Here is a 9,097-nt window from a genome sequence, read left to right as displayed (position 1 = left end):
GGCCGCTTCGCTGGTGACTGATTCCTTGATAGCAAAGACTTCAGAGCCTCTTTGTTCCAGCTCCAAAAACCTTGTTTCAGGACCCAGCTCTCTTGCATTGTCCAGATACAGCTTATACCCTTCACTAGCTTCAGCCAAGAGCTCATTCTCTCCTTGTTCTTGAGTTAGAGCAGCTTGAAGAGGATCTTCAGTGTTCAGCTCCTCAAGCAACTCATCAGCCAACTGGTCCATTGTCTCCACATAGAAACATTGACCTTCAATGGTGGGTTTCTTCATCATCTCATTCACATCAAACTTTTCAGACCCAAGTTGAAGCTCTATTATCCCTCCTCTCACATCAATAATGGCTCCTGCAGTTGCTAAGAGTGGCCTGCCCAAGATGAGAGGATCTACTGGTTCCTCATCCATTTCCAGCACAACAAAATCTGTTGGAACCTCAAAACCACCTATCTTGACAGGTAGATCTTCCAACATACCAACAGGCAATCTAACTGATCTATCTGCAAGGATAAGAGAAATCCTTGAGGGTTTGAAAACTCTAAAGCCCAACTTCTTAGCTATGGAGAATGGCATCAAGCTGACTGATGCTCCTAAATCACAAAGACATCCAGAGAATAGAAGAGGTCCAATGGCACAAGGGAGTGTGAAGCTCCCTGGATCAGTTAACTTCCTTGGAATGGACTTCTTCTGAATGATAGCACTGCATTCATGACTTAGTACTACCATGCCTTGAAGCTCTTTTGTCTTGTTCAGAATTGCATCCTTCAAGAACTTCCCCATCTTTGGCATCATTAGGAATGCATCAATGAGAGGCATTGTGAGTGGTGTCTCTTTGAGTGCCTTCTCAAATACAGCTCTTGCCTTGTTCACTAGTTGCTTCTTAAATCTCCCTGGAAATGGGAGCTTGGGTTGGTATGGAGGTGGTGGCACATACTTCTTCTCTGGTTCTGGTTCCTTTGCTACCTCTTTACCTTTTTCTGTCCTTGGTTTCTCAGCAACTTGATCATCCTTTAAGGCTGCCTCCCCCTCAGGTTGATCATTGTCCTCAATGATCACTTTGTTGTTCTCAATACCAGGTAACTCCTTGCCACTCCTCAGTGTAATTGCTTTGGCATATTCCTTGGGGTTGGGTTCTGGTTTTCCAGGTAGGTGACCTTGGTTCCTTGAGCTTGATGCCTGGTTTTGCTTCAGTTCCTTGATTTCCTGCTGCATAGTCTGTTGACCCTGAAGTAGTTGTTGCAGAATACCTACCATATCTGTACCCATCTGTGGCTGCTGTTGAACCATTGGTGGCTGAAACTGTTGTTGAACCGGCGCCTGCTGTTGGAACTGTGGTGGACCAAACCCTGGTGGTGCCTTTGGCTGCTGTGAAGTGTAACCAGTTCCCTGAAATGGTTGCTGTTGCTGACCAAAACTCTGATTCTGACCAAATTGATTCTTGGGTTGGAATGACCCTTGAAAGTTGTTCTTGGGAACAAAGTTCGTTGGAGCTTGAGAATTGGGATAGACCTGGTCTTGTGGGTTAGCTACATTGGTGTTCCTGTAAGAAAGGTTTGGATTGGCATTACCATACTGATATCTTTGGAACCTCTGATTCCCAATGTAGTTGAGCTCCTCTTGGGTAAGACCTTCTTCACTTATGTTCTCAAAGATTTGAGAAGGTTCCTCATACTCTCCAACAAAATGTATTGGCTTCTGAGTGGTGAATTTCAGCTTGTCTAATTCACTTCTCAACTCCTTAACTTCTCTGGTGAGCCTCTGTTCTGAGCTTGAACCTTCAGACCTATTTGATCTGTCATAGTCTTCACCATAAGTATCATTGCTTAATGCTAAGTTCTCCACTAGCTCTAAAGCAGCATGTATCTCTTTACCCAGAAAGTTCCCATTGGAAGCAGTATCCAGCTGGTTTCTAATCTTGGGAAGAGCTCCTCTATACAGTGTGCTGAGAAGAGAAGCCTCACTAAACCCATGGTGTGGGCCTTGGTTTGTGTAGCTCCTGAATCTCTCATATGCTTCACCAAAACTTTCATTGCTGTGCTGAGTGAAGCTAGAGATTTGGTTCCTCAGTTTTGCAGTTCTTGAGGTGGAGAAGAACTTAGATAAGAAGGCTTGCTTGCATTGCTCCCAGGTTTGAATGGAGCCTCTTGGAAGATTCTTCTCCCATTGATGAGCTTTATCACCAAGACTGAATGGAAATAGTCTTAGCTTAAAGCTGTCTTCTGAAACTCCATTAATCTTGGTCAGATCACACACCTTATCAAACTGGTCCAAGTGTTCCAAGGGATCTTCCATTGCTAACCCATGGAACTTTGAGTTCTGGACCATATTCAGCAATGATTCTTTCACTTCAAAGTTGTTGTTTTGCACAGGTGGTGCCTGAATACCAGCTCCATACTGATGAGCATTGGCCCTGTCATTCTCTCCAACATAGACTTGGGGTTGCTCATATCTTCTTTGCTGTGGTTGGAAAGGGTGGGGTTGGTGGTGCACCTGGTGTCTTTGCTGAACATTGGCCTGATGCCTTTGTTGATGAGCTTGAGCTTGTCCTTGGTGGACATAAGCTTGTTGATGGTGCACCTGTTCCTGATGAACATTACCCTGATGAAGCCCTTGACCAACTCCATTACCAGCTCTATTACCCTGAGCCTGTTGCTCTTGAACCGGTTGTTCTATATCTACCACGTGATCTCCTTGTTCTGCCATCTCAGTCTGATCAATTTGTCTACCACGTCTGTCTCTTCTCCTCCTTGGTACCAAAAGGTTGATGTTGTCGTTTAGAGGAAAAGGAGGACCACAGCTTCTTGATCTAGACCTGGTGTTCATACACCTGAAATCACAAACAGAACTTGAAAGGAATCAGTAAAAACAAGAAAGTAAGCACTTGATCTCAAGAACAGATCAGAGCTTAATGCTAATCAAACCACAATCCGGCAACGGCGCCAATTGATAGACAAGACTTTTTAGGGTCTCAGGGCTATCAATCCCCTTGTCAATGTAGCACAAAGAGGTTTATCAATCCAGATGTGGTGTTAGACACTAAGCTATATGATCAAGTTCTTAATTCAAGCAAACAAGAGTGGGTTCTGATTAATCTAGAGACAATTATAAACATAAACAGGATTAAAGACTAATGACAATGACAAATGATATGATGTGAATATGATATGATGGAGGCATGAGATTCTAGACATGATAGTTGGTCAGGGTGCTTTGGTGTTAAACTAGAAATGCTAATGACGATGATGAGACATGATTGAAGTGATTAAGAACTCTAATCTAGGTTAATCCTCTCATGAAGGTATTAACCCCTATACTAATCCATTTTCAAATCAAAATTCCCATTTGTGAAATATGAATCAATATGCATTAATAAACAGTTCTCAATGATCATTCAAGCATTTAACAAATCATTCCCATGATGAAAAATTACTTAAACCTCTAACACAACTCTTTCAGGAATTTCATCAAACACTTTTGGTGCATGAAATTTCCAGAATCTAGATCTCAAGTGATTATCAAGGATCTAGCATAGAGAACAGTTGTTTAGAGAAATGAACCAATGAATCTAGCCCTAAGCACTCCTAATCTAACACTTTAGCACCCTAACCTACACATCTAGAACCTCATTAAGGTGACTACTCACTAATCATGATCAACACACTAAACCCTTTGCAAGATGTGTTGTTAATCATGATTAGAAGTTGATTCTGATGATAAGAAATGATGAACCAGATGGAAAGAAACTGCAAATCGATTTAAACTCTCTAAAACAAAGTGTATTAAGTGGTTTTTCACAAAAGGGGGAAAAAGACTAAAAGTAGATTCAGTCCCCTTTACAAATTAGGTCTAAAAAACTTATAAAGGAGGCTTGGGCGAACCGGGTCAACCCGGAACAAACCGGGTACTGACCCGGCCTTGATGGGCAAAGAAGAGTTTGCCACGGTCTGGTGCATCCTTGGTGTGACCGTGGCATTCCTGACCTTGTCAAAGTCTTTACTTGTGTTCTTGGTTCCTTTTGATGCCACGGTCTGATCAAGCTTCATCTGGGACTCGTGGCAAGTTAACCGTGTCAAACGCCGAAGATGTGTAAAGGTTGCCACGGTCAAGCCCCCAGACCGTGGCATTCAGACCGTGCCAAAACCCGCATGCATGTGAAGACCTTCCCAGCCAAGTATATGCTTGCCACGGCCAAGTCTCAGGCCGTGGCATTGAGATCGTGTCAAAAGCCGAAACTGTGTAGAAGTTATCTCCAGCCACTTGTTCATTTGCCACGGTCAAATCCCAGACCGTGGCATTAAGCTCGTGCCAATCGCCGAAGGTTTCAAGATGTTGCCACGGCCAAGCCTCATATCGTGGCATTTAGGCCGTGTCAATCGCCGAACGGTTGCTAAGTTCCTCTCAGCCAAGTGTGTGTTTGCCACGGTCAAGTGTAGACCGTGGCATGAAGATCGTGTCATTGGCCGAGGGTGCACAAAAGTTGCCACGGCCAAGTGTGGACCGTGGCATTGAAATCGCGGCATGTTTAACTTAGTCATCCTGGGCTGTTTGGACCATCTCGCGTTCCGGAGAGTGTAACTTCCTGGAGACCTGTCCGAATTGAGTGATTCCGGTTGCAGAAGACAGAGGACTCATTTATCTCCAACTTTTATGAAGGAAGTTTCAGTGCTTGGGAAGTGTAAGGTTTCCTGGAGGGCATATCTTTGAAGTGCATTTACACAACCAGAGAGAGGCGTCTAAACATGTGTCCATTCCGGAGACCGTATCTTTCTGCTCAAAGCTCCGAATTGACTGATCTCAGATGTTCTGGAAAGAAGACTCAAATGTCTCTGATTCTCATGAAGGCCCCAGAAACTGAATCGGCCTGGAAGTGCACCGTCCTTCGCATCCTTCAAAACTGATCTGCTCGGTCCGGAATACCTGCGAGACAGGGGTTCAAACCCGGAGATTTTGGCCGATACACTTCGTTCGCGGTACATGGAAATGGCCGGTAAAGCTTCCCGCGGTACATGAAAATGGCCGGTAAAACCTTCCTGGCCAGCGAGAATGGCCGATAATCTCCCAAGACCCAATTTTTCCACTTTTTTCAAGCTTTGCTCACCATTCCACCTCCTGGATTCTTCTTTTCAGCTCCAAATTCACCTGATAGACACTCAAAACATGCAAAGACTCATTGGGACCTAATGCATCTTCTAAAACCTAAAACAAACCCTAAGGACCTAAAATGCATGAAATAAAACATGATTTGGAATGATTTATGCAACCTAAATGATGTAAATTATGAACATATCAACTCCCCCACACTTGTCCTTTGCTTGTCCTCAAGCAAAAAGAGCAAATGAGAGAAAGAGGTTGTATGCAATGGGAGTTCACATTTTCTTTTTGAGAGAAGTGATCACAATGAGAATTCAAGTTCATGCTTAATTATGCAATGCAAAGTCATACTCAGATATATATCAACTCAGCAAGGAATCTCCACAAGTTCTTCTCTCTCTCAACTCTTTCACATTCATTAAGCTTTTATCAGGTGGATCTCATGATGCAAGGTTTAAACAAGCTGGCTTGGCTAGGGAGAGGCTATGAGATTAAAATGATCTCATCAGTGCTCAAGTGGGTTTAATGCAGCAAAGGGATCTCTCTATGAATGATCAAACTTTGGCAGAATGCTAAAGGTAAAAAGCAACCTATGCATACAAGGGCAAAGACGCATCACACCCCACCCTCTACTCAAAGCTTCCTCACTTGCTCAAAAATCCTCACTTTTCACTCTCATTTTCCTCTCACTAGGGGATTTACTCTTCAATTTTCCTCTCAAGTCTTGGGACTCAAACTTTACACAGCTCTTTTTCTTTTACAACTTCTAGCCTCTTCTTTCTTTCTTAACAAAAAAATTGAGCCTTTTGGCTTCTTTTCTTTCTTTTTTATTTGGAGGCTAGACTCTTTCTTTTCAACAAACCAGAGCTCACTTTCTCAAAACACCAAGACTGATTTCTTTTTCTTTCATTCCCCTAGCTATTTTCACTCTCTCTTTCTCACTCATCTCACCTTTTCCACTCACCAAAAAAGTCTTTTCCCCCACACTTATTCCTCGCCAAAATTCTCAGTTCCTTGATGTTGGAACACAGCACTCAATGATGTAGCTCCATATTCACCTGATAGACACTCAAAACATGCAAAGACTCATTGGGACCTAATGCATCTCCTAAGTTCTAAAACAAACCCTAAGGACCTAAAATGCATGAAATAAAACATGATTTGGAATGATTTATGCAACCTAAATGATGCAAATTATGAACATATCAGCATGTTTGGAGTGTTTATCAGGTGCATTTGGAGCTATTTTGAGTTGAAAAGCTGAATCCAGGAAGAGAAATGGTGATCAGGGCTTGAAAGATGGTGAAAATGGGTTTTTGGAGGTTCTCAGCCATTCTCGCGTACCGCAGGAAGGTTTTTCTCGGCAATTTGCATGTACCGCGGGTGGATTCCTCGGCCAAAACGCGTACCGGCTGGTTAAGTTTCTCGGCCAAAATTCCCAGGTGCAGACACATATCCGAAATCGCCTGTCCGGGGAATCTTCCGGTCCGATTCAGCTGTCAGGTGATTCATCAAAGTTGGAGAAGATTGGCTCATGGTTCCAGATCAGGTAGAATCATAGGATTTGGAGGCGTGAGCAGAGAGTTAAGCTCGTCGGAAGAAACTCCTGTCTCGCTGCCGTTTTGGACCGACCCGATGAGCTCCGAAGAATGCGAAGGACGGTGCACTTCCAGACCGATTCAGTTTACAGGGCCTTCATCAGAATCCGAGATATTTCAGTCCTCTTTCCAGAACGTCTGATATCATTCAATTCGGAGCTATGAGCAAGAAGATAACGTTTCCGAAACGGACACATGTCTAGAAGCCTCTTTCTGATCGTGTCAATGCACTGCGAAGATGAGCCCTCCAGGAAACCTTCCACTTCCCAAGCACTGAAGGTTCCTTCACCAACGTTGAAGATGTCTGAGTCTTCTATCCACTGAAACTGGAATCACACCATTCGGACCAGTACACTGGAAGCTACCCTCTCATGAATGTGAAATGGTCCGAGGAGCCCTGAATGTTGCGAGATTGATAACCCTCATTAAGGCCTTGAAATTATGCTAAGGGAAAGATGGCACGGTGGAAGGCCACAGTCCACATCTGACCGTGGCATTTGATTGCATTTCTTCGGGGTTTGACACGGTCTCCACATCACGGTCTACACTTGACCGTGTCAAGATAGACTTAACCGCGGCATGATCTTACTTGCATTCGGGAATTACCACGAGGTAATGCCACTGTCTAGACTTGACCGTGGCAAGACAACACTTGTGACCCTTCAGACGTTCGGAATTTGACACGTCCACACGCCACGACTTAAGACTTGGCCGTGGCAACTTTATGCAATCCTTCGGCGTTTGACACGGCCACGCAGCACGACCTTGAACCTGACCGTGGCAACGTTATGCAATCCTTCGGAATTTGCCACGGCCATGCATCACGGCCAGAGGGAGCCCGTGGCACCATGATTCATCCAAGAACAAGAGACACAAGACTTGACACGGTCACTTGCCACGGCTTGACCAAAACCTGCTAGACCGTGGCAACTTCTTCTTTACCCACCAAAGCAGGGTCAGTACCCGGTTTGTTCCGGGCTGACCCGGTTTGTGCCGGGCTAACCCGGTTCGTCCAAGGCTACTATAAATAATTTTTAGACCTAATTTGGAGAGAACCTTATCTTATATTTAGTCTCCTTTTCCTTTTTGGTGAAAGAACCACTTGATAATACCTTGTCTTTGAGTTTAATATCGATCTAAGAGTGTTTCCCATCTTGTCTTATCATTTCTCATCATCAAATCACACTCCTAATCATGATTAACAACACATCTTACAAAGGATCTAGTGTGTTGATCATGATTAGTGAGTAATCCCATACTAAGGTCTTAGATATGTAGATTAGGGTGCTTAAGTGGTAGATTAGTGAGCTTAGGGGTTAGATCATGCATATTCCATTCTCTACAACCTGTTCTCAATGCTAGATCCATACAAATCATATGTGGTCTAGATTCTGGGCATTTAATGCACCAAAAGTGTTTAATGAAATGTCTGAACCAAGGTTGTTAGAGGTTTAAGTGTTATTCATCATGGGAATGATTGTTTATATGCTTAAATGACAGATTAAACTGATTCTTAATGCTTGTTAATTCATGTTTCACTAATGATGATTAGGTTAGAAACTGTTTTGGCAAAGAAGTTGATACCTTCATGAGAGGATTAACTTAACTAATGATGTTTAAGTTGATTGGTTTGCTTGATCATATGGTTCATTAGCTCATTAGTCTATCACTGAAGGCATCCTAATCCACTATCATGTCTAAGACCTTTCTCATCATCATACATACATTCTCATCACTTGTCATTTGCTTAGTTCTTTGTTTGATCACTTCTTAGTCATTAATCTTGTTTTAAGTTTGTAGTTGTCATTAGTCAATCAAAACCTCACTTGTTCACTTGAATTGAGAAACTGATCACATAGCTTAGTGTCTATCACCACATTCTTGGATTGATAACCTCTTTTTGCTACATTGACAAGGGGATTGATAGCCCTGAGACCCTCAAAAGTCTTAGCTATCAGGAACAAACCGGGTACTGACCCGGTTTTGATGGGTAAAGATGAGGTTTACCACGGTCAAGCAGGTCCTGGTCAAGCTGTGGCATGTGACCGTGTCAAGGCTGAATCTTCTGTTCTTCGATGAATCTTGGTGCCACGGGTTCTCTCTGGTCGTGATGCATGGCCGCGTCTTAGTCTTCTGGGCTCGGATGAGGAACTGGTTGGAGATGGCACGGTCTGGCTTGGACCGTGTTTCTAGGGTGTGGCGAAGGAGTTGGACATTCGGTGATTGCCTCAGCCAAATGAAAGGCCGTGTCTACTGAGCGTGTCAAGTCTCGAATGTCTGCATAATCTTGTCGCGGCCAAGTGTGTCTTGCCACGGTCAAGTATAGACCGTGGCGTTACCTCGTGGCAAATCCCGAATGCACGCATGATCCCAAGTGTTGTCTTGCCACGGTCAAGTGTAGACCGTGG

General features: G+C 43.7%; 1 non-coding gene across 1 annotated transcript; it reads left to right on the top strand.

Moving 5' to 3' along the window:
* The first annotated feature begins 1,963 nt into the window (after positions 1-1,963).
* Positions 1,964-2,070, top strand: LOC112085646. The gene has a single exon (XR_002898946.1). It is a non-coding gene; the product is annotated as a small nucleolar RNA R71 (small nucleolar RNA).
* The last annotated feature ends 7,027 nt before the right edge of the window (positions 2,071-9,097 follow it).

The sequence above is a fragment of the Eutrema salsugineum genome, unplaced genomic scaffold (assembly GCF_000478725.1).
Source record: "Eutrema salsugineum unplaced genomic scaffold, Eutsalg1_0 scaffold_3, whole genome shotgun sequence".
In the NCBI taxonomy this organism is placed as follows: Eukaryota; Viridiplantae; Streptophyta; class Magnoliopsida; order Brassicales; family Brassicaceae; genus Eutrema; species Eutrema salsugineum.
This window is presented reverse-complemented; position numbering and strand designations above follow the sequence as displayed.